This window comes from Saimiri boliviensis, chromosome 3, assembly GCF_048565385.1.
Source record: "Saimiri boliviensis isolate mSaiBol1 chromosome 3, mSaiBol1.pri, whole genome shotgun sequence".
Classification (NCBI taxonomy): Eukaryota; Metazoa; Chordata; class Mammalia; order Primates; family Cebidae; genus Saimiri; species Saimiri boliviensis.
In genome coordinates this window covers 69,871,776-69,885,610 of record NC_133451.1, presented here as the reverse complement: position 1 = coordinate 69,885,610, position 13,835 = coordinate 69,871,776, and the positions used below count along the sequence as shown (strand labels likewise).

Genomic DNA, 13,835 nt, shown 5'->3' with positions numbered 1-13,835 from the left:
CTAGGGGTTATTCTTGTTATTAAGAAAGAACCCCTAGTGGATTTGGGATCCTAGCAGAGATCATGTAGATAAAGTATATGTCATGTGGATAAACTCAAACCCCTCTGACTACTGATTGATTAATCAGCCTCTCCTGAAACATTTCTAATAATGAAAGTGTACATTTTTAGACAGATATTTTCATTCATTGAGCATCTCTAGTTATCATCAAGTAATTCCTTTTGTTGCTTCCAAATCACTCATTGTGGTTCTGGAGCAAGGATATCCCTGACTCTTTTTTTTTTTTTTTTTTTTTTTTTTTTTTTTTTTTTTTTTTGAGACGGAGTTTTGCTCTTGTTACCCAGGCTGGAGTGCAATGGCGCGATCTCGGCTCACCGCAACCTCCGCCTCCTGGGTTCAGGCAATTCTCCTGCCTCAGCCTCCTGAGTAGCTGGGATTACAGGCACACGCCACTATGCCCAGCTAATCTTTTGTATTGTTAGTAGAGACGGGGTTTCACCATGTTGACCATGGTTGGTCTCGATCTCTCGACCTCGTGATCCACCCGCCTCGGCCTCCCAAAGTGCTGGGATTACAGGCTTGAGCCACCGCGCCCGGCCATCCCTGACTCTTAATGATGGTCTTCATATGCTTGGAGAAAAGGATTGCTTGTCTTCTTCAAATTTCCTGAGCTAGTCATCACTCAACATGAGTAAAGACCTAAGTCCCTCAGATTCAAAGGAGGAGATCAACAGAATCTAGACATTCAAAGAAGTGTCTGGGATGATCATTTCGAGAAAGGGTCTCTGAAGTGCCCTGAAAGGTAATCTTGCTTCAGGACTCTGGGGAGAAGAAAAGCACATTGATTCCTTATTTTCATTATATCTGCAATATGCTCCTCCCCACCTCAAATCCTGCTGCCTAGCAGAGGAAATCGATATCAAAACTCAAACATGAGTATATTGTGATATCATGCGAATTCAGTGGACTTCAACAAGACTTTTGTAGCTGAAACTGGAACCAAATGTCTCAAAATACACCTGTCCCTAGAGAGCATGGACTTGGAACTTTCAAAATGGAAACAATGATTTGGCTTAATCAAGGTCAGTTTTTTAAAAGCAAGTTTTTTTCTGTGTATATGTGACGATATAGACTTGCAACTTTCTTAGCTGATAGAATTGAATATTTAAGAAGCCAAGTTTGGGAGTTTAATTCTCATAAGGAACTTTGATCAGAACAAAGTTCTGTGCTGTGTGTTCACAAAATCCTAGGTAGTGGTAATAATAAGTGAATGAATGACAGCTAACAAGCACAGAAGATGTTCTGTGTGCTAGGCACTCTATGGAAGGCTTCACACAAATTATTTCATTTAATGCTCATAACTGCTCTGTGAATCACGTTCTCCTAGGATTTATTCAGAGTAAAATCTAACTGTTTTCACTCCCAGTGACCCACTCTGTCTCTGCCCCTGCCACATTCTGCTCCACCCACTGGCCTCCCAGCTCTTTCCCAAACATGTCTGCCCCAGGGCCTTTGCACATGCTCTTCTCTCTGTCTACAGTGCTCCCCAGGTAACATTCAAGGCTCATTTTCTCCCTTCTTTCAAGTTTTCTTTTGAATATCATCTTCTTTTTTTATTTTGAGATGGAGTTTCGCTCTTGTTACCCAGGCTGGAGTGCAATGGCGTGATCTCAGCTCACTGCAACCTCCGCCTCCTGGGTTCAGGCAATTCTCCTGCCTCAGCCTCCTGAGTAGCTGGGATTACAGGCATGCACCATCATGCCCAGCTAATTTTTTGTATTTTTAGTAGAGACGGGGTTTCACCATGTTGACCAGGATGGTCTCGATCTCTCGACCTCATGATCCACCTGCCTCGGCCTCCCAAAGTGCTGGGATTACAGGCATGAGCCACCATGCCCAGCGTCTTCTTCTTCTTCTTTTTTTTTTAATTGCATTGTAGGTTTTGGGATACACGTGAAGAACATGTAAGATTGTTGCATAGGTACACACATGGCAGTGTGATTTGCTGCCTTCCTCCTCAGCACCTATATCTGGCATTTCTCCCCATGCTATCTCTCTCCAACTTCCCACCCCCCGCTGTCCCTCCCCTATTTAGCACATTTGGGATTTTTTTTTTTTAAATATAATCTTCTTAGCCGGTCCTTCCACCATGCCCTAGAAAACTGCAATACCGTCTCTGCCATTATATGATGTACTTCTCGGCTTTATGTGTTTTTCATAGCAGTCATAATTTTCTAGCCCATAATACAATTGATTTATCTTTGTGTTATCTGACTTGTTACCTGTGTCACTTGACTAGAATGTGTGCCAGAACTTTTGTCTACTTTTGTTCACAGCTCCAAACTTGGTACCTAGAAACCCAACTGACACATGGCAGGCACTTCATAAATAGTTGGTGGTTATATTTTATATGGGAGGCAATACGCACAAAAAGGGTAAGAGCCATGCCTTTTAGAGAAAGAAAAACTTCATTAGGAACCTGTGTTTCAGAAACCAGTCTTGAAGTACAGATCCCTTTCCGGGTAGGTTGGTGCCATTTGTAGGGGCAATGTATTAGATCTGAATAATATGTAAGTAGCAATACCTACAACCAATCAAGAATATAAGGAAGTGCCGGGCGCGGTGGCTCAAGCCTGTAATCCCAGCACTTTGGGAGGCTGAGGCGGGTGGATCACGAGGACCAATCAAGAATATAAGGAAGTGCCGGGCGCGGTGGCTCAAGCCTGTAATCCCAGCACTTTGGGAGGCTGAGGCGGGTGGATCACGAGGTCGAGAGATCGAGACCATCCTGGTCAACATGGTGAAACCCTGTCTCTACTAAAAATACAAAAAAAATTAGCTGGGCATGGTGGCATATGTCTGTAATCCCAGCTACTCAGGAGGCTGAGGCAGGAGAATTACTTGAACCCAGGAGGCGGAGGTTGCGGTGAGCCGAGATCGTGCCATTGCACTCCAGCCTGGGTAACAAGAGCGAAACTCCGTCTCAAAAAAAAAAAAAAAAAAAAAAAAAAAAGAATATAAGGAAGTATTCCAAGTGTGTTCCATATTCAGGAATTACGTAATGAGAGCCAAATATCACTTGGAATACTGTGCAACTCTACTGGGAAATTTTATTTCACAAAACTTGAGGGAAATATGCCAAACTAAAAAATGAAGAAGATCTAAAAGTTCTCATGAAAATGTTTTCCCAGGGTTGTGCCACAGCAAGAATGACAGCATATAATACTTCTTTATAGGTGCCATTCAGATTAAAAGATCTTTTCCCAAGCTCCTTTTAGGTGAATATATTTAACCTCCTTAACAATGCAAGAATCCAATTTGCAGATGAAGCACTGTGCTCTGAGAGGTGGTGTGCCTTCCTGAAACAGCCGGGTAAGGGGTGTAACGCGGAACAGAATAGAATTCTTTTGTCTCTGTGTGGCACACCTGCCCAAGCTTCCTGTATTTATCATTTTACAGTGTCTTCTATCCTGAGGAAAAGCCTCAGTTTTTGTAAATCACTAGCTTACTGTCTCATCAATGAAAAAATATAGAACTACAAATATTACTTTCCCTACCTCTTTTTCTGAGGTCTCCTGTTGCACAGATTCAAGAGATTCATACCGGAGGGCATACATCATCATAGTAAAATTAGTGTCTTTGTCTAAAGTTCATTTCACTAACCAAATAGCCAGGCATAGAAAGCTCACATTATTACAGAGGAGGAAAAGGCAGCTGCTGACAGGATCACTAACAGCAAAGGATACCAGGAAAATCGCAAAACTCTGACCATTTTTTTCTTAACCATGTTTTTGCCGATTATTTTCTCCACAGCTGTGGAAACTTGCTTCACTTCCATTCTTTTCCAAAAAAAAAAAAAAAGAATTCTACACTGGGGGAGAAAAAAAAAAATTAAGACCTCAACACCAAGTACAAATTGCTCATTTAAAAGAACAGGAATGAAGGATGCGGGGGCTTTTCTTCCTTAAAAGCTCATCACTCTGTAGAAAGAATCTGAATACTGTCCTGATTCTTCTTGAGCAGTGGAGCAGTTTTTTTGGTTTTGTGTGAGTTAATTTTAATTAAAAAAAAAAAAAAAAAAGCACCATTCTTGAGAAGCTGTTGCTATGAGACTTCCTGGGCCACAACAGATGGCCGCAAGAACAGTTCTCAGGCCTGAGCTCGGAGCTCTGAGGCCTCCACTCAGGCATACCATTAACATTCCTGAAATACCTTCGGAGGCAATGCAGGCCAGCCACCTTCAGATGGCTCACCCGCAGCTGGCCTCCCTGGTCAAGGGGCCAGGGTTGAAATTTGTTATAAATGAAATGATCAGGTCTTTCCAGGAAAAAGCCAGAGGAGAGAAGGTGCTGTCCTTAGTTTAGGCTTCAGGAAAACTTTACCAACAACCCACTGGGGTTTGAGTTGTTCAGGTGAGCACATGTCCAACTAATTTCATTGTTTTACCGCTCTGACTCTCTCCCAGTCACAGAGTGATCCAGTTAAGATAATCAGCATATTTTTGGCCTGAAGCATTTTAGTGCCGAGAGAGAACTGCTCAGGGAAAGGTTTAAGGATCCCTGATTGCCCTTTTGACAGAAAAACAAAAGGGGAAGGAGAACTGCATGGGATTTGAGGTTGTAACTTCTCACCAACTTCCTGGTAGTGTCGGACAAATTCTTCCTTTTAATTCTTTTTCTCTCTCTCTTCCAAACTAGGATAATGATATATGACCTACCTCAGATGGAAGAACTAGTGATCCAACTGAGAAACAATTGGCTAAATATCAGGTCACTAGGACTGGGCCTCCACTCCTGCGGGGGTGAAGATAAGGGAAGAACTTGCAGACTCACTTCAGAGGCTGATTGCTGGGACCCCCACCCCGGGTGGGCTGATGGGCAATGCTGACCACAGGTTTTAGTGGGTGGAGGCTACTGGTAGCCTTACTGCTTACTAGGGAGCTTTGGCACGTGAAAAAAACAAGTGTTTCTGAGCAGCCATAGCTTCTCAGGGTGGGGCTGATTTGCATTCCATCTCCAGAGTTTTCACTTTAAAGCCAGGTGTCCAGGGCAGAAGCAAAGTCCTCCTTAAGTGTCTGATGTCGGGGTCTCTTGACCACTTGTGGAACCTCAGTCATTCTATCAGTGTCGGTTCACACAAGTTTGTTGAGAGCTTTTATCGCAATGGAATCAGATGCTATGCCACCCATACCACTCTGCAGCTACCATTTGGGTTTCATTTTTTAAACCAGTCAGTCCAACTAAGAAGCAAAATGGTATGAGCCGACTTAGGTTCATGCCTTCCAAAATCATCCACTTGTCTGAAAGGTATACCTTCCTGCCTGTCTTAAGGTGATCATTAAGACTGCTGGGGATTTTTAAATTTTTCGTTTTCTTAAAAACATGCCTTTTAGGGGTTTGACCTAACAAGAAGTGCTACCTTTGCCCTATGAACCAGTGACATTTTAATGAAGTCATCTATGGAGGGGTGGAGGTGAGGAAGCTGTTTGTTTTTCCGTGTGTCTAGGGCTACCCAAACTCAACTTGCTTGTCTGCTCCCTCTGGCCAGAGCACATTGAGCTAAGGGAGGTCTTCCCCAAGCTGTTCAGTCTCTGAACTCACAGGCCTCCCAGATCGCAGGAAAAGTCAGAGGCCAAGGCTGGACTCTGTGGGAAGAAGGGGACAGAGAGACAGAAACAGAGAGATGAAGGTGTCTGATGTTTGCAACCTTCCTTTTGCAGAGCTGAACCTTCTAAGCAGAGCCAAGGGGGTGCACAGTGTACCCACTGTGGTGGGTACACACCCGGGGGGGCGTGGTGTGAGGCTTTCTTGTGCCCCATTGTGTGTTGTGCTGTCCACAGCACCAGAAGGGACCCTCACCAAACAGCAGTCAGGGAGCCTGGCAGGCATTCCACAGTTCCCGGATGGAGGCTTTTAAAAATGGTCACTCAGGAAACAATAACCTTAAGATACTTAATCCCCTTGCCCTCCAATCTAACTCTCTAGTGTTCTTGGAATAAAATATTTACCTTAGTTATTAATGATTGTGTTAAATTACATATTTAGGGTACAGACTAGGGCTTTCTACACTCTTTACATGACATGTGGGGTTTGTGACTTTATTTACTTTTGAAGTATTGTTAAGTTTTTCAGCAACCTCTCTCTTCCTTTCAGTGCCTTTTTAGGATACCGGGGTTTTTATGACTAGTAATTATGTTTAAAGACAGTGAGTAGGGCTAAGATTAGGGTATATGATTAGGGTATTGATCCCTCTCCATACAAAAAATGATTTATCTTTAACCCAGGAAATTATCTTTGATTTATATATTCTCTAGGTTGTAATTCATAAGTAAAGGTAGATTTTTGAAATGTAAATCAATGCTAAATATTCAATATCTACTTAGCTTTCCAATATTCATTTCTCTTTAACTCCTTCAACATTTATAAATTCACTTAGTATCTACCTACCTATGGATCTATATTTTAAAATCATTTACATATACATTATATTTTTAAGTGATTGCTTTATACACTTTAAGATTGTGTGACGATCATATTTCACCTGATGGGTAATGCCATTTCTAGTGCTTTTATTCATGAAAGCAGTAATATTAATATTTGTATTAAATGTTACTGTTATATTATTATAGGAAAATGTTTTTATAAAGACACGTTAGCTAACAGCTGAAAAGAATGGAAAACTCCAACTGGCTATAATCATTGGAATAAAAAACCCATTTGAGGATGATTAACACAAATTCTCAATGACCTGTTTGCCCTATTGCTGTTTATCACTTGAACAGAATCATTGAGAACTGGTAAACACCTTCTTTCATCTAAGTGCTTACATCCTTGAAATTAATGAGGTGGGAAAAGTAGTCTCAGAACCTCTTTGGATTTATAAAGGAAACTTTACCCATTTTCAGAATTTTTTCATGAAAAAAATTTAAATCCAAGGGAAAATTACTTTCCTTCCTATCATAACAAAACAGGCAGGGTGAAAACACTAGTCCCAAACCACCAGTCTTTTTTAAATCAATCATCAATTATGAAATCCTCAAGTTAACAAATATGCTGACAGCAGCCCCAGAGAAAAGACAGGACAGTCCCTGAAGCATGTGTCAATTGATTTACAAGTAAAATGAAATCAGGGCAGAGTTTAAGCTTAATCAGAATCACAGCTTAACCAGAATCACAGCTTAACATTCCTAAGCATCTCAACTGTTGCTTAAATCTAGGTGCTTGCATTTATAATCCAACCTTCTCTCTGAAACATAAGGATGAGAAGAGTGAGCCAACCAATCAATATAATCCAGTTTTGCTGTTGAAATGAAATTCATTGATTCACCCACGTTGCACAAACATAAAAAAGAAAAGCTGCCTTCTTATCCCAAATGAGAAGGTTAAATATAGCTTTAAAAATGAGTTATAATTAAAATTAGACTATAAATCCTGAGGTTGCATGATTGGAGGGAGCCAAGATATTCAGACTGACTTGGTATTATTCTACAAGTTAGCATAGATATTTGTTGGTCTTAGTTAAAAGTTACTTTACTCTGTTTCACTTGAGCTTCTCATCAAATAGGAAAAAGTGCCCGTTGCCTGAGAGGACTACAGTCATTTGTCAAGCTCTCTCCTCCCACTGCACATCTTTATTTATTCCTTTATATTATTTTGTCAGCGTATCTGACAGTCCAAAACCTTGGTGATTTCATCAGAAAGGCCTAACTAACTTGAACAACTTCCCTACCTCTCTTCAGTTCACCTTCCCAATACCGGCGTTTCTGCCAAGATCAACGGAGAAATAATGTCAGCGAGAAATAACTGGGTTAAAATGAACTTACCTTACGGAAGTCTATGCCCAGGCACGTCCATTGTCCTCAGCTATCTGTTGGACATTTCTGTCCTGCGTGACACGGGGCCAAGGCAGGTCCACCGAGGGGGCTTGGTGGCTTGGGGAAGGTAGCCCAGAGACGCGGTTCGGGCCCAGAAAGGGTCCACGGGAGCCAGCCCCAGGAAGGCCGAGCTGAGGCACAGGTGTCTGACACCACAGACGCACCTCCGCTGGGAACCTGGGCTGCCCTGATTATCCAAGCACAAAAGGCAGTTTGAATGACTGCCTCCTCCCGGCCAATCGCCGGCCGCCTGCCTGACAGGAGCAGACCCGCTGATGTAAGGGCAAGTCCACTCGGCCAGAACCTGAGAACCGGTTTCCACGGCGCTGGCACTCGGCTCTGGCGTGCACTCCCGCCGCCACTCGCAGGAGCTGCCGGGCGGGCTGTGGTGTCCTGCCCGTCCCCAACAAGTGTCGCTCTAGGGTCCTCTGACTCATAAACACGACCAGCTGCGAAGACCATTAAAGCGGAGGTAAAGAACAACACAGAGTCTGCAGCTTTCTCTGCCCTTCCTCCCAGCCCTGGCAAGTCTGGCTTCTTTGTAGCTAATTAAGTTCAATGTTTAATTAGCTATGGTTTTTGCAAGCAACAGTTTCTTCCAGACACTGGGAGAAGAGGCAGGAACAATAAAGATCTTTCTACAGTCATTGTTCTCAAGAATGAAATTCGGTATTATAAAAATCAACACAGACATAAAAATGGATCATTTATAATAAAAATGGTTCGCATTAAAAAAAAAAAAAAGACAAAACAATAACACAACACTGCATCTTAAAATTCAGCACAGTGGGGTGTGATGCAGCCCGCCTTTGTAGATGAAATCATAACAGGTTTCCTAAACTCCAGTTAGAAACTTCACTTGAATCTATCATCTGAGCCCCTGAAACCGCAATCCTTCACAGCTGTATGGATAAGTAGCGCTTGATTCAAGTTTGGTATTTGCCCCAGACTGTAGGGGTCAGCTTAACAGTAACCATAGACACACACACACACACAGAGGAAAGGAACAGCACACACAGAAGGAAAATGGGGCTCCAAGAGCGTCTGAGTTTCTGGGCATGTAAATGTATTTTCTTCCTTAGTTTAGAGCCGTCATGATGGTGAAAAAAGTGTAGGATGCACAGATAATTTATATATTTCCTTGGAAAAGAATTTGAACAAGATTTGCAGGTTACTTTTTAGGCGTAGAAAGAAAGAAGAGAGAAAGGGTGCATGCCCCACCCCCACCGCCCCCAGAATTCTAAAATCAGTGGGATTATTTTCTACAAGCAGTAGTAATCATTCCAGATGCCAAGAAAGGCTAAGCAGACATCCCCAAACTACGGCCTGCGGGCCGCATGCAGCCCCCTGAGGCCATTTATCCGGCCCCCCCCGCCGCACTTCAGGAAGGGGCACCTCTTTCATTGGTGGTCAGTGAGAGGAGCACAGTATGTGGCGGCCCTCCAATGGTTTGAGGGACAGTGAACTGGCCTCCTGTGTAAAAAGTTTGGGAACGCCTGGTCTAAAGCATCCTGGACAATATCATTGCATTTCAAATGTGATACTAGTTTTATTGAAAGATTGTTCCTGTATTAACTAGAAACTCTGTCTCTCCAGAATGTTCCACTTGAATTCGAGTTATTCATATCTCTATAATGTGAAATCTAAGGAAATGAAATTGAGGTAAATGTGGGATAGGAACAGGGTGGGGCACAGAATCATCTTTTAAAAGAAGAGAAGCTTCCCACTAGATCTTGTATCGTAGATGCATTCATTCAAAAGTAGCCTCCTGGCTGGGTGCGGTGGCTCACGCCTATAATCTTACCACTTTGGGAGGCTGAGGGGAGCAGATCGTGAGGTTAGGAGTTTGGGACCTGCCTGGCCAACATAAAGAAACCCCTGTCTCTACTAAAAATACAAAAATTAGCTGGGCCTGGTGGCATGCAACTGTAGTCCCAGCTACTCGGGAGGCTGAGGCAGGAGAATCATTTGAACCCAGGAGACAGGTTGCAGTGAGCTGAGACCACACCATTGCACTCCAGCCTAGGTGACAGAGCAAGACTCCATCTCAAAAGTAGCCTCTTTTTTCTTCAGAGAGCACAGTTCTTATCCCAGCTTTATGTTTTCCCCTCCCCATCAGGCAACTTCCCCAAAACACCCCAACAGAGTGGCATTTCCTTCCATCATAGACTACTCCCAGCGAGGCTACTCAATAGCAGCCAGGCCATGAAATTCATTTTGAGTATGTCAAATTTAACAACCTCGTGCTGCGGACCAAACCTCATCTCCACTGTGTGGAATGACGAATTGTCATGTTTGACGTTTGTTTATCACAACCACCCGGCTAGTACAGGAACGCCATTCCCCAAAACAGCAGAACATTCACAGTAGTTGAAAGGAGCCAGGAGTGGGCTGCTTCATTTACCGCTTTCTCATAGTCCAGCTCTGTTCAATTTTAAGCTCACTTCACATCCACTCTGCTCCGGATTCTCTGTGACAACATCCTCAGTAGGTTGTTGGTTCTGGGAACCACGTATATTGCATACACAGTCCTCATGGATGCTATGTTACAGTAAAAGAAATCTATGTGACTCTTTAGGAAAACTAAAACAAGTAAAAGTTAAAAAAAATATGTTTTGGGCTGGGCGCAGTGGCTCCCGCCTGTAATCTCAGCACTTTGGGAGGCTGAGGTGTGTGGATCACCTGAAGTCAGGAGTTCGAGAGCAACCTGACCAACATGGAGAAACCTCATCTCCATTAAAAATACAAAAAAATTAGCTGTGCATGGTGGCACATGCCTGTAATCCCAGCTACTTGGGAGGCTGAGGCAGGAGAATTGCTTGAACCTGGATGGTGGAGGTTGCAGTGAACTGAGATTTCACCATTGCACTCCAGCCTGGGCAACAAGAGCCAAACTTTGTCTCAAAAAGAAAAAATAAAGTTATATCGGAGCAATTAAATCACCTGTTGTTTCACAAACTAGGAGATGAATAAGGAAAGCATTAAGATATTTACAAAGAATGGATGCCTATTAGTAGTATTAGATTAAACCATATGAAATTGCCAATATTTGATAGTTTTTGGTTCACTGCAATAGAAATTTTAAGTGGTTCCAACATACAGTTGACCCATAGTTAGTAGTTACTATGTGTCAGTAGTTACTATGTTACATTCTCTAATCATCACCACAATTCTATAAGGTAAATATTATAATTATTACTACAGCTGTACAGATGTGGAAAGTGAGGCTTGGAGAAGTTAAATAACTTGTTGAACGTTTTACAGTCAGCAAGCAGCAGAGCTGGAATGCACACCTAAGCAATCTGATTGCAGAGACCACGCTTTGAACCACCACCCTCTGAGATAAAGGCTTTGCATCCACTAGCTTTCTGATTGCAGGCAAATTATCCCACTTTTCCCAGCTTCAGTTTTCTCTCCTCTGAAATGGGTATCTATCTGATGTGAGGACTGAGGTGATGCTATGAAACAGCACTTAGCATAGTGCTTGGTCTACAGGAAGGCTCCAAAGTTACCCAGTCGTGGTATGGGCTGGATGGTAGCTCTTCCTACCTTCATCATGAGCTGAGGTGAAAGCATGGAGCATGACCTTCAACACTTGGGTGGTTGGGTGGCCACTCACGGACAGAAGGATGGTGAGGTCCAGGGTCCTCAAGTCTGGAGATGATGAGGTCCTGAGTCAGTGCAGTCTACTCTGGAATGTGCACCAGCTCCCCTCATTTAGAAGGAAGACCATCCACACCACACTGCTCCCCCAGCCCAGGTAAGACCTGGCCACAGCCCCATCTTCTGTTTCCTTCTTTCTCTACATCTGAGTTCTAGAGAGCATTCAGACTCAGCCGTAATAAAAAAACAAACACCTCTGTTCCTCACGTGAATGCTTTCACAAACATCTTGACTTCTCACTTTCTATGTGCCCAGATTCTCTGGCAATCAGTTAGGCCATCCTTCTTGAAAGAAATAATGATGATCTAATCTGGAAGTAGTGCTGTGGACCCCGCTGTTCACTGGACCAGAAGGGAGGGGGCTTGGCTTTCCCTTCTGGTTCTGCCACTGATGAGCACGTGACCTTGAACATGTTAGTTATTGTCTAAGGCTGTGTTCCTCATCCTCGGAGGAGGCCCTGGTCCAGAGCATCACTCAGTTTCTTCCTAGTCCTAATTGTGTTGAAGAGAGGATAAAAAGGAATATACTAGATGAGTATATTCTAATGTGGGCTAGAAGAGTGCTTTTATTTTTACTTTTCTCTCAAAGCTAGTAGGTCATTTACTCAAGCACATGCTGTTTTCTCCTGATTGCCATTTTATAAATCCAAGGCAGGTGAGTTTTATGTTAGTCTTTGATGAACTGCAGACCAAGATGAATAGCCTTGATTTCAGAACACCAGATTTCTGCTGGTATTTTTCCTTAATGATTCACACATGTCCTTGTAAGGTGCTTGTTTGGGATTAGAGATGAAGCTCTATGGTGGGAAAGCTGCACAAAATAATGAAGACTGTGGCTTCTTTGCTCATTTTGATTTTTTTTTTCATTTCTGGGTCTGTCCATAATAGTTAAACTATTCTCTAGGTGTTGTAAGGTAGATTGATTTTCTGTGTAAGGTAGGTTTAAGTGCCTGTAGAGCACAGGAATTTAAAGTCCCAGGAGGAACTCAGAAATTGTATGAATGGAGGAGATAAAAAGAGCCTCTTGAACTCTTGGTCTGGTTTTCTTTTCCAAGAGCACTCACTAACTTCTAATATACTATTTTATTTACATATGTATTTTGTTGTTTATTGCTTCTGTTCGTAAGAATGTCAGCTCCATGAGACAGAGGTCTTTGATTTTTATCATGGCTGAGTCTTAAACACATAGAGCAATGGCTGGCATTTCTTAGATGCCTAATAAATTCACAAAATATGCAAAAGATTCAGGTAGAACAGGCATCCTGTGCATCTCACTTTTGGAAGTCACACTGCATCTTTAGAAGGAAGAGGGATTGTAGAATAGATCTCAATGGTGAGGGTAGGGACCAGGTCCAAGGTGACGAGGATGTGTTAGACAGTAAATAAGCTTTCATGGGGTTCTGGATTACCAATCTCATGGGGTTCTGGTTCTAAACTAGCCCAACTCTGCAAATTCCCACATACAGGTTTCAGGCCGAAAGAAAACAGGGCAGTGAGCCTAGATAGAAACTCAGTAAGCTCAGTTTCTCTCTTCCAGCCCATTTTCATTTAATTTCCTGGGAAATTGTGTTTGTTGAATTCCAGGTATGTCTGAAAGAGTCAGATCGTTGAAAACGTTCAGGGAAGCAGATGCACAGCAGCTGAGCCCAAGGCTCATTGTGCACCCAGGAGATCATTTTTTATCCCAGTCTGACGACACCATAACTTTAACAAATTTGATGAGATAATGGCTCTAGGCTTCTTAGTATCATAAAAGACGTCAGTTAAGTCCAAAGTATTATTATACAATACCTGCCCAGTATAATAACTGTAGGATATAAACCACTTATGATGCAGAAATTGAAAGGCACACTAATGAAAACTGGCTGGCATGACTGAAGAGAATCAACACATTTTTTCAATTTATTTCTGATTCTATTCTGCTGGCCTAACGTAATCATATCCCCCTGTTCTTTCTCTCTCTTTCCACATTCTTTAATTTTTTGAGGGAAACCAAGGTATTTCTTCACAAGAATGTTAGTGGCCAGAAGGTAGCAATTAAAGGCATTGAACTCAATCATCTCTTCAAAGTCCCATCATCCCAGACAAGGAAAACCAAGTTACCATTTAGTGCTAAGAATAGCAGGTAAAGGAGTTACATTTGGGTTCACAATTCATTCTCAGGGATGAAAAAAAAACCTTTGGAGAAAAAGAATTGTGTAGCATAAACTATAGCATTATTCATGACTCATTTCGATCTCTGGGAAAATTACATGGCTAATATAAAGAATAAATAAGGAGGAAAGCTAGAAGCACATATC

The 13,835-nt window shown here is 42.5% G+C and overlaps 1 protein-coding gene across 4 annotated transcripts in view; it reads right to left on the bottom strand.

Annotated features, from left to right (window-relative positions):
* The window catches only part of SHROOM3 (shroom family member 3), a 379,671-nt gene that overhangs the window by 196,182 nt on the left and 169,654 nt on the right, over positions 1–13,835 (bottom strand). Inside the window, exon 1 of one of the 4 annotated variants that reach the window (XM_039468444.2) lies at positions 7,823–8,331. The exons of the other annotated variants lie outside the window; for them this stretch is intronic. The gene's annotated coding sequence lies outside the window, so the exon portion shown is untranslated. Of the gene's footprint in view, positions 1–7,822; positions 8,332–13,835 lie in introns of those variants that run through there. 4 annotated transcript variants of the gene reach the window in all.